Source organism: Oculina patagonica, chromosome 11 (genome assembly GCF_052425735.1).
Source record: "Oculina patagonica isolate OP01 chromosome 11, crgOcupat, whole genome shotgun sequence".
In the NCBI taxonomy this organism is placed as follows: domain Eukaryota; kingdom Metazoa; phylum Cnidaria; class Anthozoa; order Scleractinia; family Oculinidae; genus Oculina; species Oculina patagonica.
In genome coordinates this window covers 23,497,345-23,520,533 of record NC_135768.1, presented here as the reverse complement: position 1 = coordinate 23,520,533, position 23,189 = coordinate 23,497,345, and the positions used below count along the sequence as shown (strand labels likewise).

The 23,189-nt window shown below is 38.8% G+C and overlaps 2 protein-coding genes across 3 annotated transcripts in view; one reads left to right on the top strand and one right to left on the bottom strand.

Annotated features, from left to right (window-relative positions):
* Nucleotides 1-23,189, bottom strand: part of LOC144629868 (uncharacterized) — a 182,981-nt gene that overhangs the window by 104,120 nt on the left and 55,672 nt on the right. The gene's annotated exons all lie outside the window — the stretch shown is intronic.
* LOC144629866 (uncharacterized) overlaps nt 1-23,189 on the top strand; it is a 123,550-nt gene that overhangs the window by 93,779 nt on the left and 6,582 nt on the right. The gene's annotated exons all lie outside the window — the stretch shown is intronic.

The following is a 23,189-nucleotide window of genomic DNA, read 5'->3' as shown; positions in this document are numbered from 1 at the left end:
ACAGTTCCATTACTTATGCATGTGATAACCCTACACTTTGGACTGTGAAACCCCATCCTCTAGCTTATAGCATGTCACACAATCAGCACGTAATCACTCATGGTTGTCCCATTAACTTAAATTTATGAGGACATAAATTGGTCTGCACTGTCCCGCTTTTGTGCTTCTGTTGACATGAATGCATTAGCAAAGCATCTAGCTTCAGACAAAATTTGACCAGCATTTTGTGCATCGAGTTGCATGGTCAGGGATTGTCATGAAACCTCCTGATACAACACTAGAGAGATCTGAGGTTTATTTCCTAAAGTTAAGGAGAAATCTGTCGACGGGTTTTAAAATTATGGACATTTTTGGTAAAAACTAGATTTGGAAAATATGTTCAAATCTCAAAAGATTTTATTCCGACAGAAAAACGGATGCCATTTTCGACATTTTCCTTAAATTCGAACATTTTTCATTCTGGACGCAAAAATTTGAAGAAATCGGTGAAATCTTTCCTGACAAAAAGCGCAATTCAAAATGCAACCATCACGTAAATAAATAGGTTCGGGCTACCTTAACAGGTTTGTTACAGGTCACACTGGAGGGGGGCTGCGTTTTAACCGAGTGGCCTTCTCATATCCTTCTAGGGCTACTTCAGGTTTTGTTAGGGTAGGGGATAATTTTCTTTAGTATAATGGGCGTAAAAGAAAGTAGCCTTTGAATAACGAATAGCATGGCCTCAGGGGTCTGTTGTATCGTCTGGCTTCTGTGCCGTATAACTATTTTTGGTGTGGAGTATTTTCAGAGCATTTTCATCAAATCCCACAGAATACGTTTGTGTTATAACCTACTTGACTTTTAGCCGCTGTTATTCTCTTTTATTTTTCTTCAAGTTTTTTTTTTCTCAAAGTATCTCCACCATCCATCACGGCCCCGTTTTTGCTTAAAGCACTATTAGTGTATTAACTATTTCTAGCAGTCTTCCTGTTGGTATATAAGGGATTCGACAAACTAGCTAGGCACGACACCATTTGATAAATGCTGGTGTTCGTTTCGGAGCATATTGGAGCTTTGTTAAATCGTTTGATCATTCTTGCTTCTTCTATCCTTATACCCTTATTATCTTTTTCCAATTATCGCCCCTCTGCCGCTATTAATCTAACCAGAAACTCTCAGCTATTGAGGAGCAATGCAAGACCCAGAAAGTGCTTTTATCCGAGCCATGCATGTATATAAGTACCAGAAATGAATGCGGTACAGTTAGTCTAAACAACTTTATGATTTGGCAAAAAGTAAAGAGAGAGCGCTTTCGTGGTCTTCAATGTAAGTGAATAAATTCAGAATAGATTTCAGAAGCAGAGTTTGAAGAACTAACCTTTATTCTTAATACCTTCGCCAACATGTGAAATTTGTAAGCCTACAAACTTTCCGTGCAGTCCATTTCCTTCGCCTTCCGTTACCTTCTATTATTTTCCGACCACAATTGATTTGCTGGATTTTGCCGCCAAAGAACTTTTAAATCATTGAATATATTTTCTGCGCTTAACCGATTGCCTATTTTCCTTTCCTTTCTTTCCTACTTTCCTACTTCCTGAACCTGTGTTACATTCTTTCACCCGCTGTGATTGGTTTATCGCGTCATTCGATGTTTGTATGGAGAATAACTAACTTGATCACGTCATTTCAAACTCGATTTTTGTTTCTTTGAGAAACGTTTTTCATTGTTATTTCATAAAAGCAAAAGACCAAACTTTCTATCGGTTTACCGGCGCAATAAACCCACTTGAGATTTTGGGAGAATACGATTAAAAATTGTAAATCACGAGCCGTCAGGCGAGTGATTTACAAGCTATTCTCGTGTTCACCCAATATCCTGCGTGAGTTTATTGCACCAGTAAACCCATAGTGTGGTCTATTGCTTAAATAAGACACAAGCTAAGCATCACGTGTTAAGAGGCTCCGACCGAGAATATGAAGAATCGTTGGACAGGCTGGGAAAATCGAAAATCTTGAAACTTTGCCTGAATAACACCTTTGGGGAACTATGTTCGAAAATATTATTGTCATCTTCTAGGAATTTATGGTTTTCGAGAAATTAAGAAAAAACGAAAATAACGGTTTTAGCTCATTAAATATGCAAAAATCTGCGTAAAAATGGCAAAGTTCTCGATATTCCTATAACAGCAATTTTCAATGTTTTGAATCGAAATAAACTTAGAATAATAGCTTGACCTTTCTTCATTCAGGCAACATAAACTTTCAATTTTTTCCGGCTATTTTGAGGTTTCCTTCGCCTTTTAAAATATTGCTTTATCAAGCACTTCGGGAAAGGGCAAAAATTGAGAAACTTTGGAGGCCGAAAAAGCACCTTGATATGTCCGATATCGAGTCAAAATAAACACTGTGCAAAAGCTCGATGTCTCTTCTGTTATAATATCAAATAAAAAATCTGGGCACTCAAGATTCACACAAATGAGAAACGAAAGTTTACGACCTCCTCGTGTCTAATTTGCATAAAGCTAAAAGCATAAAGCAGGAGCTCAGATGAAGAGGATTTAACCACTAGTAGCATGCATTATCCTTCCCTCACAAGCAGATCTGCAACAGATTATTACGGAACTGCAACGCAAAGTGCTGGTTTGATGCAGCTCAAGAAAGTGATCTAAATAATTCTTCAAAACCTTTCTTTTATAGCTCATAACTTTTAAAAGTTTTCGACCCGTTGATCCGTGGATTTTGTGTGTGAAGCTGAACCTGTGTTTCGTTCTTTCACCCGCTGTGATTGGTTTATCGTGTCATCCGATGACTGTGTTGAGAATAAACAACTTGATCAAAAAATTAAAATTCGATTTCTATTTCTTTGACAAACGTTTTCCACAGTTATTTCTTAGAAACAATATACCACACTTTTATGGGTTTACCAGCGCAATAAACCCACTTGGGATGTTAGGAGAACTCGAGAAAAACTTGTAAATTACTCGCCTAACTGCTCGTGATTTACAAGCCTTTCTCTTCATCTCGCATGGAGTTAGTTACCGCCGCCTGGTTAGCTCAGTTGGTAGAGCGCCGGACTGCTGTGCGGGAGGTCGTGGGTTCGAACCCCAGACCGGACCAACACTCAGGGTCTTAAAATAACTGAGGAGAATGTGCTGCCTTTGTAATTTCATCTGCAAATGGTTAGACATTCTAGTCTTCTCGGAAAAGGACGATAAACCGTAGGTCCCGTCTCCTGTATCTTCAGTCTTATAACAGGGGACGTTAAAGAACCCACACACTATTCGCAAAGAGTAGGGCACGAAGCTCCCGGTGTTGTGGTCTGGCCTTTACAATTGTGTAGTAAAATAACAGTATGTGTAAAGCGCATTTGAACATATACATATGAAAAATGCGCTATATAAATACATTATCATTATCATTATCATTATCATTATCATTAGTGCACCCGTAAACCCATAGCGCGGTCTATCGCTTAAATAAGACACAAGCTGAGAATCATGTGTTAACCTGTTATATCGCGTACAGCTTCGTTTACAGCACATAGGAGGCACGTGAGATCAATAATTACGAAATGTTAAAATATTTTAGCTCTAGTGGGGTTCGTTACACTCGAAAGATGCGCGGTGGTAGATGGAATGCCATTGGTTTATATTTTAAGACAAAGGAAAAGAAAGCAAGTACCCATGTAGTCGATACTAATCTTTATTATATGGCTACAATAGTACGCGCGCTCTGATTGGCTGCTGAGCGGGCATTATTTTCTTGTAATGACCGGGCATTATGAAAAATTTTCTCGGCTCGACGGTTTTTTGAGTTGTGAGTAAAAGCTGCTAGCGCAATTGCGAAAACGACAATAAATACCGACAAAATGTAACTATCTTTTCAATAACTGAAAGAAAAATATTGGCATACCGATACTTCTTTAGTATGAGCGACGAAGAGAGCCACAGAGAGCGAGTGCGAGTTTCACCTCGATGTTTTTTTAGATATTTTTAGAATAGCGCTAAAAGGCCATATAATAAATAACTTATTAACCTCGTCCATTCGGTCATTACAGGGGAATCTCAGACCTCGGCCTTGATGTATTGACCTCGCTATCGCTCGGTCAATACATCAAGGCCTCGGTCTGAGATTCCCCTGTAATGACCTCACTCTCGGTTAATAAATAGTATATAATTTACCAGGTGAGTAGTAAAACATTCCAAAAGAACTTACTAGGCACAGAAAAACGCTTTTCGAGTTTTGAGGGACGCCGCCAGGGTTCATTAAAAGTATAAACAAGAGAAAAAAAATCAGAAATGAAGATTTTTGTAGTCTTGTCCTTTGTTGTTTTTGTGATGCTCTGCACGGGCGGTAGGTCGATTTGATCGACTTTAATTGTGGTAAAATGCCTCTTTGAAGGCGGGAAAATCTGAAGAAATTGGTTGCATAATAACATGGAAATTGCTCACACGTAAATAATCCAAACAGCACAATCCAAAATGTATTGCTCTATTTCAGTCTCTTGAATGTCTTTGATGATAAAAATGCTTCATACACTCAATACATTTCCTCTAGTTAAAACGCTTTCCAGGTACTTCTTTAATAAAGTTCTGACAAAGAATCGTCTGACCACGGACGATAACTCCTATTGAAGCTTTATATTTAGCCAACCGATATCAACAGTTATTTATTCCGTGCTTTAGAAATTTCAGAGGATTTGCCACAGTTTATGTAATACGAGTGTCGATACACTGTTTGCTTTTTCTGCTAGAAAAAGATGAAAATTCAATCAATTTTATCAGTTAGGCGGTTGCAAACGAGGACACATTGTGGCGGACACATTGTTATTCGTGATGTTTTCTTAGGCGAGCAAACGGGGAAACATTTGTTGCGGACACAAAGTGTTTCTGAAAGAAATCAGAAACATTTTTTGTTTTTCGGACACACGCCGCACGCTTAATGTAGATCTTCTTAGCCCTAGTAGATAATAACAAATCCACTTGTCTGTTTTAATTCTCTCTGGTTGGATGTGAGAAAAGTTGACGAAGCCATGAAAATGCACCAGGTAATACATACAGTTTATCACACTTTTTCTGTCTACGTAGGGATTGTTTTTAGTCGTCCGTTTTTCGAGGTTTCGAAACATCTTGGTTTAGTTTGGTCTTCGTTAGCCTGGTGAAGGCCTGGCAAACGTCAAGATTTAACAGGTTTGTTACAGGTCACACTGGAGGGGGGCTGCGTTTTAACTGAGAACTTTCTCACATCCTTCTCGAGCTACTGAGGGAAAATTTTTCCAAGTTGTACTTCAGGTTTCATTGCGGTAGGGGATATTTTTCTTTAATGCAATGGGCGTTAAAGGAAAGAAGCCTTTGATTAACGAATACCATAGCTTTCAGTAGGGTTCTGTTGTAACGTATGGCTTCTGTGCTGTGCCGTATAACTATGTTTTGGTGTGGCTTAGAAATTTCAGAACATTTTCATCAAATCCCATACAATACGTTTGTGTTATAACCTACTTGAGTTTTAGCCACTGTTATTAATTCTTTTTCTTCAAGCTATTTTTTCGTCCTCGGTGTATCTTCACTTTCCATCCCAGTTATTACTTAAAGCACTTTTATAGTGTGTTAACTATTCTAAGCAGTTCTTCTGTTGGTATATAAGGGATTCGACAAAGAAGCTAGGTACGCCACCATTCGATAAATGCTAGCGCTGGTGTTCGTTTTGGAACGCATTGGATCTTTGTTAAATCTTTTCGCCATTCTTGCTTCTTCTATCATTATGCCCTTATTATCCTTTTCTATTTCTCTCACCTCTGCCGCGATTAGTCTTACCAGAAACTCTCAGGTACTGAGGAGCACTGCAAGGCCCAGAAAAATTAATGTGCTTTTATTCGAGCAACGCCTGTATATAAAAGCAATAAATGAATTCAGTTTCCTTGAAAGAAATAAGTTTCAGAACCAGAATTTCAAGAAATAGAAATCAAATTTGAATTTTGTGATCAAGTCGCTTATTTTCAACACAGTCATCGGATGACACATTAAACCAATCACAGCGGGTGAAAGAATGAAACACAGGTTCAACTATACACGCAAAATCCACGGAACAACGCGGCGAAAACTTTTAAAGTTATAAGTGATGTAAATCACAAGAAAGGAAAGGAATACAAAAGGAATACGGCAATCGGTTAAAGACAGAAAATGTATTCAATGATTTTAAAGTACTTTGACGAGAAAATCCAGCAAATTGTGGCCGGAGTCAGTCATCGCGACTGTAAAGGACTGCACGGAAAGTTTGTAGTCTTAAAAGCTTCACATGTTAGCGATGGTATTAAAAATAAAGGTTAGTTATTTAACAAACTTTTTCCACAGTTATTTTTTTTTTATAAAAAACAATAGACCACACTTTCTACGTGCTTGCCGGCGCAATAATCCCACTTGGAATGGGAAAACACGAGCTAGAAAAGCTTCTCTCTCAGTGTAAATCAATCGCCTCACGGCTTGTGCTTTACAAGTCTTTCTCTTCATCTCGCATGGAGTTAGTGCACCAGTAAACCCATGGTGAGGTCTATTGCTTAAATAAGACACCAGCAAAGCGTCCTGTGTTTACCTGTTACACGGGGTACAGCTTCGTTAACGGCACATAGGAGGCACGTGAGATCAATAATAACGAAATGGTAAAATATTTTAGGACTAGCAGGGTTCGCCACGCTCAATAGATATGCGAACGCTGGTGGAATGTCATTGGTTTATATTATACGACAAAGGAAAAGAAAACAAGTACCAGTGTAGTCGATACTAATCTATAATTTACCACGTGAGCAGAAAAACGTTCCACAAGATCTAACTAAACACAGACAAACGCCTTTCGAGTTCTGAGGGACGCCGCCAGTTGTTTAATTGAAGTACAAACACGAGAAAAAAATTCAATAATGAAGATTCTTGTGGTTTTGTCCTTTCTTGTTTTTGTGATGCTCTGAACAGGCGGTAAGTAGATTTAATCGATTTTGTGATAAAATGCCTCTTCAAGGACGTGGAAGTCTTTGAACTTTGAATTAGGTCAACGTTATGATTTTCTTTCTTCTTTGATTTTTTCTTAGTTGTTTTGCACGTCGTTTATTTATATTTCTTTAAGAAGGTGTAACAATATAACATGGACATTCCTCACACGTAAATAAACATATCCACATGACACAATCCAAAATGTACCACAATTTACGGCGATACTGAAACAATAAAAGCTGCAAATGTCTCTTTTCTCTTGAATGTCTTCGATTAAAAATACTTTGTACACTCAATAGATTTCCTCTGTGTAGTACGATTTCAAGGTACTTCCTATGTTAAGAGATCTAAAAAATGCACTTTAATAACCTATAAGAGCTTCATTTTTCATTATAAAGATATTAGAATTAAAAGGTTATTTTTTTGCAGTGATTGGGGATCCAAGTCAATGTGTTTTTCCTTTCGACTACGACGGAAAGACGTTTAACAAATGTTCCTATGCCGGTGGTGAGAGCAGACCATGGTGTGCATATGATCGTGAATACAGTAGAGGTCGATGGAATTATTGCGGTGAGGAACAAACCTTAGCTGAGGTGGACCTTTTATTATTGAAATAGAACATTTATGTGAATTTAAGCCGATTTTATTTAACAATTAAACTACGAGCCCGAGTTTTCTATGAGCGAATAGTCAACGAGGCGCAGCCGAGTTGACTATCGCTCATAAATAACGAGGGCGAGTAGTCTAATTGTTTTAGTAGAAACTTTAAAGAATTGAAGTCCAAAACCTACAATTTTATGTACTTTTTAAGCCAAAAATCAAGAAAAATTCGCCCTTTAAAGAGCAACGCGCGCGCGATTGTTTTCTATCGGCGATTATAGTTCACCACTAAATTTTCTCCGATTCTGATTGGTTTAAATTGAACACGTGACGCGATAGTGTCCGTCCGCCGGAGGGCACTATCAGCCCATAGTGCCCTCCCGGGAAAATTGCCCGGATCGATAGTGCCCGCCCGTGACTGTTTTTTGTAAACAAGCTGCCTGCAGACAAAAAAACCCAACCAAATTCACTGCATTTAGTGGGTTTCTCGTCTGGTTTTGTTTCGTTTGTTAAGTTTCGGCTTTCAATTGAGTTTTTTATCCTCAAAAGTAAAAATAATTCACGATGCTTGTTTCTGTATGTGCGCGCGGAAGAAAATTTATTGGTGAACAATAAAGACAATAGAGTGTTTCTGTCTCGGAACTATCGGTCTGATAGTTGCCCCTTGGAAATTTGATGTTCTTAAAACTAGCATATTTGCCCTCGAAGCTTCGCTTCTCGGGCTAATATTTGTTTTAAGAACATCAAATTTCCGCGGGGCAACTATCAGCCGATAGTTCCTCGACAGAAACACTCTATTGTTAAAATAGAAATCAATGGGAGAACCAATCAGATTCGCGGATTTCAAATAGAACACGACTGAGTTTCTACTAAAGTAGTATAGAAGGGATGTTTTTGTTCTTTTTTGCGAGAGAACCGCGGTAACGTTTGGTATCATAGGCTATTGTCGGGCTAATATTTGTTTTAAGAACATCAAATTTCCGCGGGGCAACTATCAGCCGATAGTTCCTCGACAGAAACACTCTATTGTTAAAATAGAAATCAATGGGAGAACCAATCAGATTCGCGGATTTCAAATAGAACACGACTGAGTTTCTACTAAAGTAGTATAGAAGGGATGTTTTTGTTCTTTTTTGCGAGAGAACCGCGGTAACGTTTGGTATCATAGGCTATTGTCTCTGTCTCGTGAGTTAAAGTTTTGGTAATGTCATGTTCTGTTTTTGCATTTGAGCAGTAAATTAAGTACTAAAATATTGTCCAATAGAGTCATCAGTAGGATTTTTCTATTTCTTTCATATCGCGAGCCATTTTTAATTATGCAAGCATACTAATTTCTTATCACATAAGTTATCTACTATAGACATTATTGTTCTCGAATAATGGCATTATACTGGATGAGCTAAAATGAACTCAGTACCTTTGAAGCCAATCTAGCGCCGATGAAGTGTCGATATGAGGCCAGTGTATAATCCTTCTTTATATATATTTCAGAATTCGTTTAATGAAAATCACATTTTATGTTTCAATTATTCCCAGTATGCAGCGAAAGTGAAACAAGAACATTGAATTGTGAAGCTCAAAGAGCGATATGCTTACCAGCTGCTGATGAGGAGCCCGCACGATGCCTTGAGCGTCCGCGTCCGTTCATTGGAAGACGCTGAGGCTGCAAATCTATCCCTTTGTTTATTTCACGGCTTTGTTGCATTGTCACATTTTAACTAAAACTTTGTTCGCTCTTCTATCGTCTACTACAAGCAACTTCACAGTACAATGCTGTGATAGATTTGTGTTGGCTAAAATAATAATAATAATAATAATAATAATAATAATAATAATAATAATAATAATAATAATAATAATAATAATAATAATAATAATAAAACACCTTGAAAAAGAATTAAAGTGATTTATGCACTGAGTATTGTTTCTGGTTCAACTATAATAACTTAGTTTTTTACTTGTCGTCTTCCATCCCATTATGTTCATGACTTTGAAGCCATTTCTTTCCTTATTAATCAAGGACGTTACCAAGGTTTTTTTTTGGGTCAATATTTAATCCATATCATTACCACAACCAACTTTATCATCATCATAGCCCAAACCTTCACCCATTTTCATTGATACAATTTTTTCGGTTAAAATCCTGTTTGTGCTTTGCTTGGAGTTCTTAAGAGATTCAACTACAGTTACTGGGTACTATTAAATATAATTATTCCTTTAAACCCACTGTCGGGACAAATAGTCCTAATCGCATTGCCCTTTTTTAAATTCAGATGTTCCTCTCTTGATCTCACGGGAAGGAAATTCCCATCTGGAATTCCCTTTACCACTTAAGGAATTGCTTTAATGCGGAGAAAGGAAGGGAAAAGTGTCACGTTTATTTCTAAATAAGAAGACGTGATCTTTTGAAGGTTTCCCCACTTGGGAATCCTTTGGGAATCCTTTGTTCCTGTTAAAATAAAGATGTTTCTGAATGGGGGCTGCTTATTTAGGGAACATGTTCCCATTAAGCTCAAAAGAAATATTTTGTCTTTCTTCTAACCGTTATAGAGAGTTTCTTGAGTTTTTTCTTTAATCAAAAACAGAAAGTTTGTGTCATTTTCTAATTTTCAGACGTGATAATAAATCATGTGGACGTAAAAGCATTAAGGATATGATTTAAAGTGAAAGGGAATAATATTGATGGAACAATCTACTTTCCTTGCTCAATTTTATTTTGTGGCCGCCATATTGGTGCACCAATAGGAGACACCAATTTGGCAGCTGCATATTAAAATACTCTAATTTTCTCAAATTATCATCCAATAACTGGGTTATGAAATACACGACAAAGCTTTAATGTAGATAAGAAACTTCTCTTTACCTGCTTCAAAACCTATTCGTAAAGTGAACTCGAATACGACGACAAAGAAACAACTCCTTTTTACGATCCGAAAGTTAAAGCAAGCGTCACAATGCAGAAAGATATTGAAAAGGAAAAATGGATAAAAATCTTCAGCACGCATTTTAAGCAGGAGCTCAGATGAAGTGGATTAAACCACTAGTAGCATAACCTCCCTCAATAGCATATCTGCAGCAGGCTATTACGGAACTGCAACACAAAGTGCTGCTAAATTGATGTAGCTCAAGTATCTCGGACACGGTTAAACCAACTTAATTTCATGGACACGAAAGTTAAGACTTTAGGCGAAGGGCCGTAGGCAGAATCGTGCATGGGTGGGTGCGAGCGCCAGAGGCGTGAGTGTCTCGGGAGGTCCAGGGCTATTCTCTCCCGGGAAAAGTGGAAAAATCAAGTTGTTTATGCCCACAATAATTGTATTCTGAGAGTCATTTTAAGCCTCACTCCCCGAATAGGCGGACCTTTGTGACCTTGGTGGGTATGGACGAACCCATCGCACCCCCCTGCCTACGGCCTTGAAGAGAGACGCTGAATTCGACTTACTGATGAAACAGCACTAGCTGAACTTGCCCTGCATTTAACTGAGTCTGCATAATCGTTTTTTCCGCTCGCTCTACAGAAGCGAAGAAGAAGATCTGGATACTTTGAGTAACGCTAAGGACCACCTCGCAAGTTTGGCGTATATTAACAAAGATCAGACGAGCCCTTTTATAAATACATAGAAGACCTCCAGACCACATTTGACCGCCTTGAATTATCAGAGGAAGAAAGAGTTTGGTTTTTCACTCAAGGTTTGCGCCCTGAAAAAAAAAACATTCCTTGCGCTTTTATAGTTGCAATATGATCTGTATTACTGAAGCTTTTCGCTCTCTGGGAAAGCCGATGTGCGGTGTCAGTCTTGCTTCTTATATAAAAATCGACAAAGAACTCACTACGGAGAAACAAATTTTAATGAAGCTCAATATTTTAGACAACAGAACTTGTATGAAAAGAAAATGTTTTCTGTGCTTCATAAATTTTAGAAGATTGTATACAAAGGGTTAAGAAGAAATGGTGATGATATGCTGTTTGCTTTTAACTGCAAGAGCGTGATGAAAATGCACCAAATTTCATTCGTTACTAAGACGTTTAGATAATACCACGTTCGCTGTGTGATTCGTGAAAATAATTATATAAAAATTAGCATTGCTGTGCTTATTGTGGACACTGTAAATAGTGAAACAAATATTATAAATCAAACAGAAACTTGTTAAAAAATCCAACCGGCAGGCGGCTGACTAGTTGGCTGTATACAAAGCGTGGAGGAGTTGAATTCGGGAACACCGAACACGAATCTCTCTAGTGGCAGGGAGGAGGATTTGAACCGGAGGCCTCCGGAATACAAGTCCAACCACGTTGCCTGAGATGTGATATAAACAGTCTGTCACACGTATTCCTGAAGATCTAAGGAGGGATTGTTTTCAGTGGTTACCTTTTTGAGATTTAGAAACGCCTTGGCGAACGTCATGCAAGATTTAACAGGCTTGTTACAGGTTACACTTGAGGGGAGCTGCGTTTAAACCGAATGGCTTCAAATCCTTCTCAGACCACGTGCACAGGGGGAAAATTTTTTCTAAGTTGTACTTTGGGTTTCGTTGAGGGGTGAGGAAGTTATATCAGAGCTATGGATGATTAAAAGATGATTTACAAATACTACAGCTTTAGGGGTCTGTTGTAACATCTGGTTCCAGGTGCCGCTTCACAGTTCTATAATGTGACTTCAGTAGAATTTTCAGGACATACGTTACGCTCGAGAGATACACGGTGGTAGATGGAATGTCATTGGTTTATATTATAAGTCACAGGAAAAGAAATCAAGTACCAATGTAGTCGATACTAATTTATAATTTATAATTTATAATTTCGATACTAATTTATAATTTACGTTCCACAAGATCTATCTAAATACAGACAGACGCCTTTCAAGTTCTGAGGGACGCCGCCAGTTGTTTAGCAGAAGCAAAGTGTCGATCCCATACACGCAGAGCTACAAAATAGCTGCATTTGAGGCCAAAAAATATAATACTTCCCAAACAGTAACAGACCTAATAGTAGTCGCATTGTCTTTAGTTACCTTGTTTTTACAAAAGCCATATGAATGGTAACGAGTAAACTGAACCGTTTTCTTGTGAAAGTAGAATTCCCGAGCAGTGCTGACTGCTTTTGGCCGACTTTCTTTGTTATTATGTGTACTTTGTCTAATGAGCTTTTGAATATTCGCGCGAAAATGGCTTCAGCAGTCCCGGATGTGTCGCGGCATTCTGGGCGATGATTAAAGGAGGGATGTTTTCGTCCTTTTTTGCGGGAGAACCTCGGTAACGAGCGGCATCATAGACTATTGTCTGATGTCCCGTGAGTTAAATTTGTGGAAGTGTCAGTAATCTCGTATCCAGATCGTCTCAACCCTCGGAGAGAACATCTGGTAAAGTCGGATTTTGCTCGCGTCAAATGTGTCAGAAATGTGACACATGCTGCGACTACGCATGCTCGGCAATTAAGTATGAAAAACTCACATAGCCGTTATAAATAGGTCATGAACAACTTTCATATATAAGAAAAGACAAGTAACACAATCTTGAGATAGAGTTGGAGAAGAAAGAAATCCGTCACTCATGGTTTGCTGATATTAAATTAAAACAACCAACCCAGCCTTCAACAGCGGGGAAAAGCGCGCGCTGTGTTTGACGCGTACAAGCTAGATGTACGCGTCAAGTACGCGTCAGATTTGCAAAGTTTCTGACCGATCTTTTTACCCACAAAAATCGTCATTTTTAAACACTTTGTACTAACAAGCTTGAACTACAAACTTTACTTGTAGCTTATTCGCATTGATAACGTTCAAAACACGAACGCGTTTCCAGAAAAGCCTTTGAATCCAAATATTTTCTTACTAGCTAACGTACAGTGCGCGCGTGCGTAACAACAACAACAACAACAACAACAACAAAATTTATTTGAACTGCAAAATTACAAAGAAAAGTTTAAACAATAAACACGACAAAGCTATAATGTAGATAAGACGCTTCTCTTTACCTGCTTCAAAACCTATTCGTAAAGTAAACCCGAATACGACGACAAAGAAACAACTCCTTTCTACGATCTTAATTGTTTTTCATCCGCGCGCAAATGCTGAAGCTTTTCATCAACCAATCAGATCGGCGAACTGAACGCAATTGACCAGATGTGTACTATCGTGGTAAGTAGACATCTGGGTACGAGATTAGTAGTGTCAGATCATGTTCTATTTTTGCATTGAGCAGTGAAGGCCTATAATATTGTGCAACAGAGGCATTAGTAGGATTTTTGTTTATTCCATTCATATGACTGAGCCTTATTTTAACTATGCAAGTATATTAATTTCTTATCACATAAATTATCTACTGTTGACATCATCGTTTTTGAATAATGGCTTTATACTGGATGAGCTAAAATGAACTCAGTTCATTTGAAGCCAATGTAACACCGATGAAGGTTCGATATGAGGCCAATGTATTTTTCTGCTATGTATTCAGCATTCGTTTTAAATCACATTCATCAAAGTCATGATCACAGTCCCCAAATACCAAGTTAAGTACATACAATATTTCTGTGGCAACATCAGGATGCCAGATGTCTACATAATCATAGACATTGGCCAAGGTGAAAATTTTTGATGCATGGTCCACAACTTGAGCCATCTGACAATCAACAAAACCAGACAATAAATCGATTGGTGTTAAAAGTGGAACATTGTGCTTGAGTGCCATTTCGAGAAATGAACTATATAATGTTCTCTTTAAATACTCCAGTTTTGCAACGAGTTTTTCCTTTTCACCACTTGTTATAAGCCTCTCTGGTGGTTTTTCGGTGCTGTGCTGTGGAAGTGTATTATCAAAATAGACAAAACTGCAAGTGTTTACATCACATTTACATCTGCTTTTGCAAATGTCACGACATTGATGTGCATGACTGTATCGTTCCAGTTCATACAAATCATAGTCAAAGTGTTCGAGCAGTAGTTTACGCCTACAAATGGAGTTGTTTCTAACATATGCCATGATGCTTTCGTCACAACTTTGCAACATAACATTTGAATACAGAATCATTGGCCTGCAATTTGCTTCTGCGCTTCTCTCAGCCCTTCCACTTTCTTGGAGATATCTTTCGAGATTCTGAGGAGGCCCATAATGTATTACATCTTTTACACCCTTGCAGTCTATCCTCATTCCGTAGGCGATTGTTGCAATTAGTACACGAATGCAACCAGTTTCACTAGAAAAAGATTTTAAAATTTCATCTTTGTTTTCATCGTCAATTCGAGAATGGTACATTTCCACCAAACGTTCTCGCAGGTTACAAGTCCCTCTGTCTACATACATGTCAACTCCTAGCTCAGCTTTAAAAATGCCATACAGAGTTGAAACGACTTTAATTTTTGGGCAATAAATTATAACCCTGCCACAACTTTGCCCTTTCTCTTTGATCTCTTGAATGAGTGAACTAAACGTTGTAAGTGGGTCATCACCGGTCACTTGTACACCATAGGCAATGTTTTTCCGATTTGGATTTTCAGAAAAGACGGCAACATTTTCCATTTCAAGTGTCTTGATAATCTGACTCCGGGTCGCGTCTTCGTTGCTGTTGCTGTTAAAGCTACGAGTGGAACGGATCCAACGAGAGATCGAAGTTCGTTGATTCTTCTGAACCAAATTCGAAACGCTGTTTCTCCTTTCTTGGCAGAAAATCCCCAATGGGATATACAGTGCGCCTCATCTACGGCTATCAAACATAGCCTTTGCCGATACACTGTGTTTGATAGAGTTTTACGCCAGCGATTGGTAGCAAGAAAGGTTTCTGGCGAGCCATAGACAATTTGATAGAGACCTTTCTCAATACCGTTCTTCACCGATTCATCGTCCTGTCCTTCTTCTAGGAAAGCAGCCTTCACACCTCTACTTATCAGATAGTTAACTTGATCTTTCATCAAAAAAAGAAGTGGAGAAATGACCACAACAATTGCCTGAGCATGTTCATTTCCTCTCATGTAATCGAAGACCAGTGGAAAAGCTTGAAAAATCAGCGATTTTCCTGAGCCTGTTGGCAGATTGACAAAGACATCTCGCCCTAACATCAACTCCTTCATAGCAAGAATCTGTTTCTCTTTGAAATTATCAAAACCGAACTTCTGGAGAGCGTTTGCACAGGCATCTTCAAATTTTTCGTCAAACCTCGACGCGTCCGCCATTTTGAAATATTTATCACAAAATTTATGCCCCTCAAATTTCGCGGGGCTTCTACCTGATTGGTCAATTCTAACAAAGGGACACCCCGTGCGCCCAGCCGTGGTTGGGGAGAGGATCGCGGACGCACCGAAACCCCCACGGCTGAAAACTGAGCCTAGCTGGGAGTCCGATAACGCCAAAATCCTGCTTGCTGGCAGTGAAGAGCGGGTATTTTTTTCCCAGGAAAGTTAAATATTAACCAAGATTGACGTAGTGACACTCAGGAAATGTTAAGCACACTATTCGGTGGATTTTCTTCGAAACCGTCGTTGGGTACTCCTGATGTGACATCAAGCTGAGTGCCGTGACAAAGCTGTTTTGTTTGAAAAAAGGCCTTTCCTTTCCATTTTCAGCAGATTGAACATTTAAGATATAATAAGTGGTGTTTATGTGAAACTGTACTAGCTCATGAGCCAAAGATTGCCGCTGTTGTAAACAGAATTGAGTTCCAGATGGTTTCTCTGACATCACGGCGGCCATATTTGTGTCCCTCGGAAGGGCACAGTTATGGCATCTCCATACTAAGTTTTATAAATTTGCGTGGAAAGGTCCGGCAAATAACTCGCGAACGGTACACCGCACAGACCTGAAACTTGGAGAAATTGTTTATCTATTTATCGTCTATAATATTTGAAATTCATAGCTTCTGCAGTTGAATGGTTTCGAATTTATTTTTTGATTGCGTGACAGTGAAAACCAGCAATGGGATGAAGCGACAAGGAGTGTTTCTACTCCTTTCCAGCTGGATGGGATGCCAGTCCATCGCAGGGCTACCCCCAGCATTATATTCGCCGGTACTCATTTATAGACCTGGGTGGAGAGAGGTACTATGAGAGTAAATTGTATTGCCTTAGAACACAACACAATGACACCGGCAAGGGCTCGGACTCGGACTTCTTGATACTGAATACCGGTATCTTACAACGAGAATATTTAACTGACTTCAGTCAAACCGCCATCCAGGTGGGACAACCCAGTCCATTCACCACAAGATTTGAAACCGTCGCTCAGGCCGGACAGCCCAAGCTTTCACGCCGATCACTCCGGAGAAAAGCTCAAGTAGTACTACATCTGGCTTTTACAAGGGCAATAGTAGTTCGGAGAGTGAACCCAAATACGACGAGGAAGAAACAACTCCTCTTTTACCATCCGCAAGATACAATTAAAACGTCACAATACAGGAAGAGATTCAAAACGGAAAAGAGCTACTATAGCACGCATTTTATGCAGGAGCTCAAGTAAAGAGGATTTACCACTAGTAGTATGGATGGTCCCTCTCTAGAAGATCTGCAACAGAGTATTATGAAAATGCAAGGCTGCATTGATGCAGGCTCTAAGCTACATTTAAAGCGCCGCCAAATTCGACTCACTAGTAAAACATCACTAGCTAAACTAGCCCTGCACTTTGCGACCCCTGTTGACTCATTTTTCCGCTCGCTCTACAGAAGCGATAAAGAAGATTACGATCACTTTGAGAACGCTCTCTTATCAGCATGGAAGTAAGGACCAAATGAATCCTTCCAAAAATACATAAAAAAAATCCGAAGCACGTTCGACTGCCATGAATTATCAAAAAAAGAAGAAAGGGTCTGTTTTGCAATCAAGGTTTTATACCCTGAGTAAATTTTATTCGTGGCGCTTTTATGATTGGAATTTGCCCTGTATTACTGTAATTATTCGATCTCTGGGAAAATCGATGTGCTGCGTCAGTTGAGTTCCTTTTGTATTAAGCTTTGACAAAGAACCCGCCACGGAAAATAACTCTTATTGAAGCTTAATATTTACAGTAAACGATCTCAAAAGAAAATTTAGTCTGTGCTTCAAAAATTTTAAGGTGTCGATATATTATTTGCTTTTATCTGCAAGAGCAAAATGAAATCTTAGTCTCCTCTACTAACTATGATGAAATTCAACAAATTCCATTAGTTACTCAGCCGTTTAGAAAATTCCTTGTTCGCTCAAATAGCTGCAAAATTTCACGTTTTTACGCTTTTACGTCCCCGCCTAATTAGCCATGTTCAAAACGAGCGGGGGACTGGGTACGAATATTCAATATCGATTGGATTAAAAAATTGAGCCCGTCATCTGAAAGAGCATCCAAAAATTAGTAACTCAACCAAATTTGAGAGTTATTGGTTTAAACGCAAAGGCATGGTGCTCTTTTAAAAATCGTTAAAATAAGAGAGCTCAGTATGGATTGGAGGGACAGCTGTCCATCCAATCCATACTAAGCTTTCTTATTTTATCGATTTTTAAAAGAGCACCATGCCTTTGCGTTTAAACCAATAACTCTCAAATTTGGTTGAGTTACTAATTTTTGGATGCTCTTTCAGATGACAGGCTCAATTTTTTAATCCAATCGATATTGAATATTCGTACCCAGTCCCCTGCTCGTTTTGAACATGGCTAATTTAGATCCTCTTGGTCATAGTAGACACTAACAAATCCACTTCTTGGCTTTAAAGGACCCTAGTCAGCCTCCGCCATTTTCGATGCCACTAAAACTACGAAAATTGTATGGTGAAGCGAAATCTTATTGCATTGCTGTAGGTTGTGTTACTGAAGGTCTATTTTATTCCTCTAGCAGTTTCACAGTGATCTCTTTCGTTTAAACACACGCCCCGCGTAAAAAATAATACAGAAACTCTAGGGTCCTCTAATTCTCTATGGTGAGATGTGAAAAAAATGGACGAAGCCATGAGAATAAAGATAAAACGTACAGTCTGCTAGAAGTGTTTTATCCACGTAGGAATTGCTTTAATCGTCCCTTTTCTGAGGTTTACAAACACATTTGAGGATTTTTTTTTATCTGCTCTTGTGAAGTTCTTATGAAAACCCCGACAAACTTCAAGATTTAACAGGTTTGTTACAGGTTACACTGGACAGGAGCTTAGTTTTCACTGAATAGCCTTCTCGTATCCTTCTCGGGGTACTGGGGGACAATTTTCCAAGTTGTACTACAGGCTGTTTTTGGCTTTTTTCGGGTAGAGGAATAGTTATTTCGATGCAGTAGGCGGAAAAGGAAAGCAGCATTTGATAAAAGAATACCACAGCTTTAGGGGTCTTGTTGGAACATCTGATTTTCTGATGCCGTATCACTTTTAATTGAGTGGCTTAAAATTTAGTGAGTATTTTCATGAAATCCAATAGGATGTATTCTTATTATGACCTGCTTGAGCTTTAGCCGCTGTTATTCATTTTTTTCTTCAAGCGTTTTATTTGTTCTAGGAGTGTTTTCCTTTATTATGTTATTATTCCATATCAGTTACCACTTGAAGCAATATTATGGTGTATTTACTTTTTTTTAGCAGTCGTTGCGTTATTATATATAAGATGTGAAAAACTAGAGCTAGGCACGTCACTATTCGATATATTCCTGTGTTCGTTTTGGAACAAATTGGAGGTTTGTTAAATCTTTTGGTCTTTCTTGCTTTTTCTATGCTGGATGCCCTCATTATCCTTTTCTCATTCCCCCGCCCTCTGCCATAAGATCTCACCACAAATTCTCAATACACAGCATTGTGAGACCCAGAAAGTGCTTTTGTTCGAGCAATGCACACACGATAACACACACTAAATGAATTCGGCTTTTATTAAGCTTTAAAGTTAGTCATCACACGTAATAGTTGGATAGCAAAAATGGAGAAATACCAGTTTTTATGGTCTTCAAAGTAATTAAATTAAATTCGGAAATATTTCAGAACCAGAACTTCAAGAACTAACCTTCATTTTTAACACCTTTGCTAATATGTAAAGCTTGTAACACTGCAAACTTTGATTCCATAACCTTCACGATGACTGACTCCGGCCACAATTTGCTGGGTTTCCGCGTCAAAGTACTTTTTGATCATTGAATACATTTCTGCCTTTAACTGATTGCCTTTTTCGTCTTATAATCTTTGTAACTTTTAACCTTTAAAAGTTTTGCCGCGTTGTTCTGTGGATTTTGCGTGTGGAGCGGAACCTGCTTTTCATTGTTTCACCCGCTGTGATTGGTTTATCGTGTCATCCGATAATTGTGTTGAGAATAAGCAGCTTGATCACGAAATTTGAAATCGATTTCTATTTCTTTGTTAAATGTTTTCTATAGTTATTTGATAAAAGCAATAGAACACACTTTCTATGACCAGCGCAATAAACCCACTTCAAATGTTGGAAGAAGACGTGAAAAGCTTGCGAATCACTCGTGTGACGGCTCGTGATTTACAAGCCTTTCTTTTCATCTCGCATGGAGTTAGTGCACCAGTAAACCCATAGTGTGGTCAATTGCTTAAATAAGACACAAGCAAAGCGTCCTGTGTTTACCTGTTATATTGCGTACAGCCTCGTTAACGGCACTCAAGAAATCATGGGACGCACGTGTGAACAATAATTACGAAATGTTAAAATCAGTTTTTCAACTAGTTGGGTTCGTTACGCTCAAACGACACGGGGAAGCAGATGGAATATCATTGGTTTATATTATAAGACAAAGGAAAAGAAAGCAAGTATCAATGAAGTCGATTGTGGCCCTGTCCTTTGTTGTTTTTGTGGTGCTCTGCACTGGCGGTAGGTCGATTTGATCGATTTTGTGGTAAAATGCCTCTTAACGGGCGTGCAAGTCTTTGAACTTTGATTAAGGTCAACGTTTTAATTTTCTTATTTCATTGATATTTTCATATTTGTTTTGCACCTCGTTTTACCAAGACTGCTTAATTGTAAATAATTTTTGAAGAAATTGGTTACATAATAACATGGAAATTGCTCACACGTAAATAAAAAGATCCAAACAACATAATCCAAAATGTACCACAATTTACGAAAATATTGTGAATAATCAAGGCTGCAATTGCTCTATTTTTTCTTGAATGTCTTTGTTGATAAAAATGCTTCATACACTCAAATTTACTCTACTTAAAACGCGTTTGAGGTACTTCTTGTATAAAGCTCCGACAAAGAATCGACCACAGAAGCCAACTCTTAACTAAAATTCAACCGATATCAAAAGATAATTTATTCCGTGCTTCAGAAATTTCCGAGGATTTGCCACAGATTATGTAATACGAGTGTCCGTGTACTGTTTGCTTTTTCTGCCAGAGAAAGATAAAAGGCGCTGGCAAACGAGGACACATCGTGGTGGACTCGTTGTTGCTCATGATGTTTCCTTGGGCGAGAAAACGGGGAAACATTTGTTGTGGAGACAAAGTGTTTCTAAAAGAAAAAGAAAAAGAAACACTTTATTTTCTCGGACACAAATTTTGTGTCCGCAACAAATGTTGCGCGCGGGGGCAAACAGGGAAACATTTGCGTCCGCAACAAAGTGTCTTCGTTTGCTACCACCTTAACTCAATCATTTAGAAAATACCATGTTCGCTGAAATAAATGCAAAATCTCACATTTTTACACTTTTTCGCCGCCCGCCTAATGTAGATCTTCTTGTCCCTAGTATATAATACCAAATCCGCTTGTCTGTTTTAGTTTTCTCTGGTGGGATGTGAGAAATGTTGACGAAGCCATGGAAATGCACCAGGTAATACATACAGTTTATCACACTTTTCTTGTCTACGTAGGGATTGTTTTTAGTCGTCCGTTTTTCGAGGTTTCTAAACACCTTGGTTTAGTTTTGTCTTCCCTGGTGAAGTCCTGACAAACGTCAAGATTTAACAGGTTTGTTACAGGTCACACTGGAGGGGAGCTGCCTTTTAACTGAATGGCCTTGCCATATCCTTCTCGGGGTACTGAGGGACAATTATTCCAAGTTGTACTTCAGGTTTCGTTGCGGTAGGGGATAGTTTTCTTTAGTGCAATGGGCGTTAAAGGAAAGTAAAAAAGGTAAAAGGTAAACTCTGTGTCCGAGCCAAGTGGCCCATACAGCCGGAGCTTATCCCGGTTTCCGTAGCATTAAGCGACTAGGAGTATTGCTACTCCCCCCTGGATGGGTTGCTAATCCATCGCAGGGTTACCCCAAGCAGTAAATTCGCCGATACCGATTTATACACCTGGGTAGAGAGAGGCACTATGAGAGTAAAGTAACTTTCCCAAGAACACAACGCAAAGACCCGGCCAGGCCTCGAACCCGGGCCGTTCGACTCGGAGTCGAGCGCGCTAACCATTAGGCCACCGCGCCTCCCACTAAAAGAAAGTAGCCTTTGATTAACGAATACCATAGCTTTCAGAAGGGTTCTGTTGTAACGTCTGGCTTCTGTGCCGTTTAACTATTTTTTGGTGTGGCTTAGAATTTTCAGATCATTTTCATCAAATCCCATAGAATACGTTTGTGTTATAACCTACTTGTGTTTTAGCCACTGTTATTCTTTTTTTTTCAAGCTATTTTTTTGTCCTCGGTGTATCTTCTCTTTCCATCCCAGTTATTACTTAAAGCACTTTTATAGTGTGTTAACTATTCTTAGCAGTTCTTCTGTTGGTATATAAGGGATTCGACAAACTAGCTAGGCACGACACCATTCGATAATTGCTGGTGTTTGTTTTGGAACGTATTAGAGCTTTGTCTATTTTTTTGGTCATTCTTGCTTCTTCTATGCCTATGCCCTTTTTATATTTCTCCAAATCGCGCCCCTCTGCCGCTATCAATCTTACCAGAAACCTCACAGCTATTGAGGAGCAATGCAAGACCCAGAAAGTACCTTTATCCGAGCCATGCCGGTATATAAGTACCAGAAATGAATTCGGTTTCCGTGAAACGTTCAAGTACAGTTAGTCTTAACAATTTTATGTTTTGGCAAAAATTGGAGAAAGGGTGGTTTAGTGGTCTTCAATGTTAGTGAATAAATTCGGAATAGATTTCAGAAGTAGAATTTCAAGAACTAACCTTTATTCTTAATACCTTCGCCAATATGTGAAATTTGTAAGACTACAAACTTTCCGTGCAGTCAATTACCTTCGCGATGAGTGACTCGGACCACAATTTGCTGGATTTTCTCGTCAAAAATCATTAAATATATTTTCTGCCCTAAACTGATTGCATATTTTCCTTTCCTTTTTTCCTACTTCCTGGGTTTACCAATATAATTAAACCGCTTGGGTCACTTTGGATGCTGGGAGAAAACGAGAGAAGCTTTTAAATCACTCGCTTGACGGCTCGTGATTTGGAAGCCTATCTCTTCATCCCGCATGGGTTTATTGCACCAGTAAACCCATGGTGGGGTCAACAGCTTAAATAAGACACAAGCTAAGCATCCTGTGTTAACCTGTTATATCGCGCACGGCTTCGTTAACGGCACTCAAAAAATCATAGGACGCACGTGTAAACAATAATTACGAAATGTTAAAATATTTTTCCACTAGTTGAGTTCGTTACGCTCAAAAGATCCGCGGTGATAGATGGAATGTCATTGGTTGATATTACAAGACAAAGGAAAAGAAAGCAAGTACCAATGTAGTCGATACTAATCTATAATTTACTAGGCGAGCAGAAAAACGTTCCACAAGATC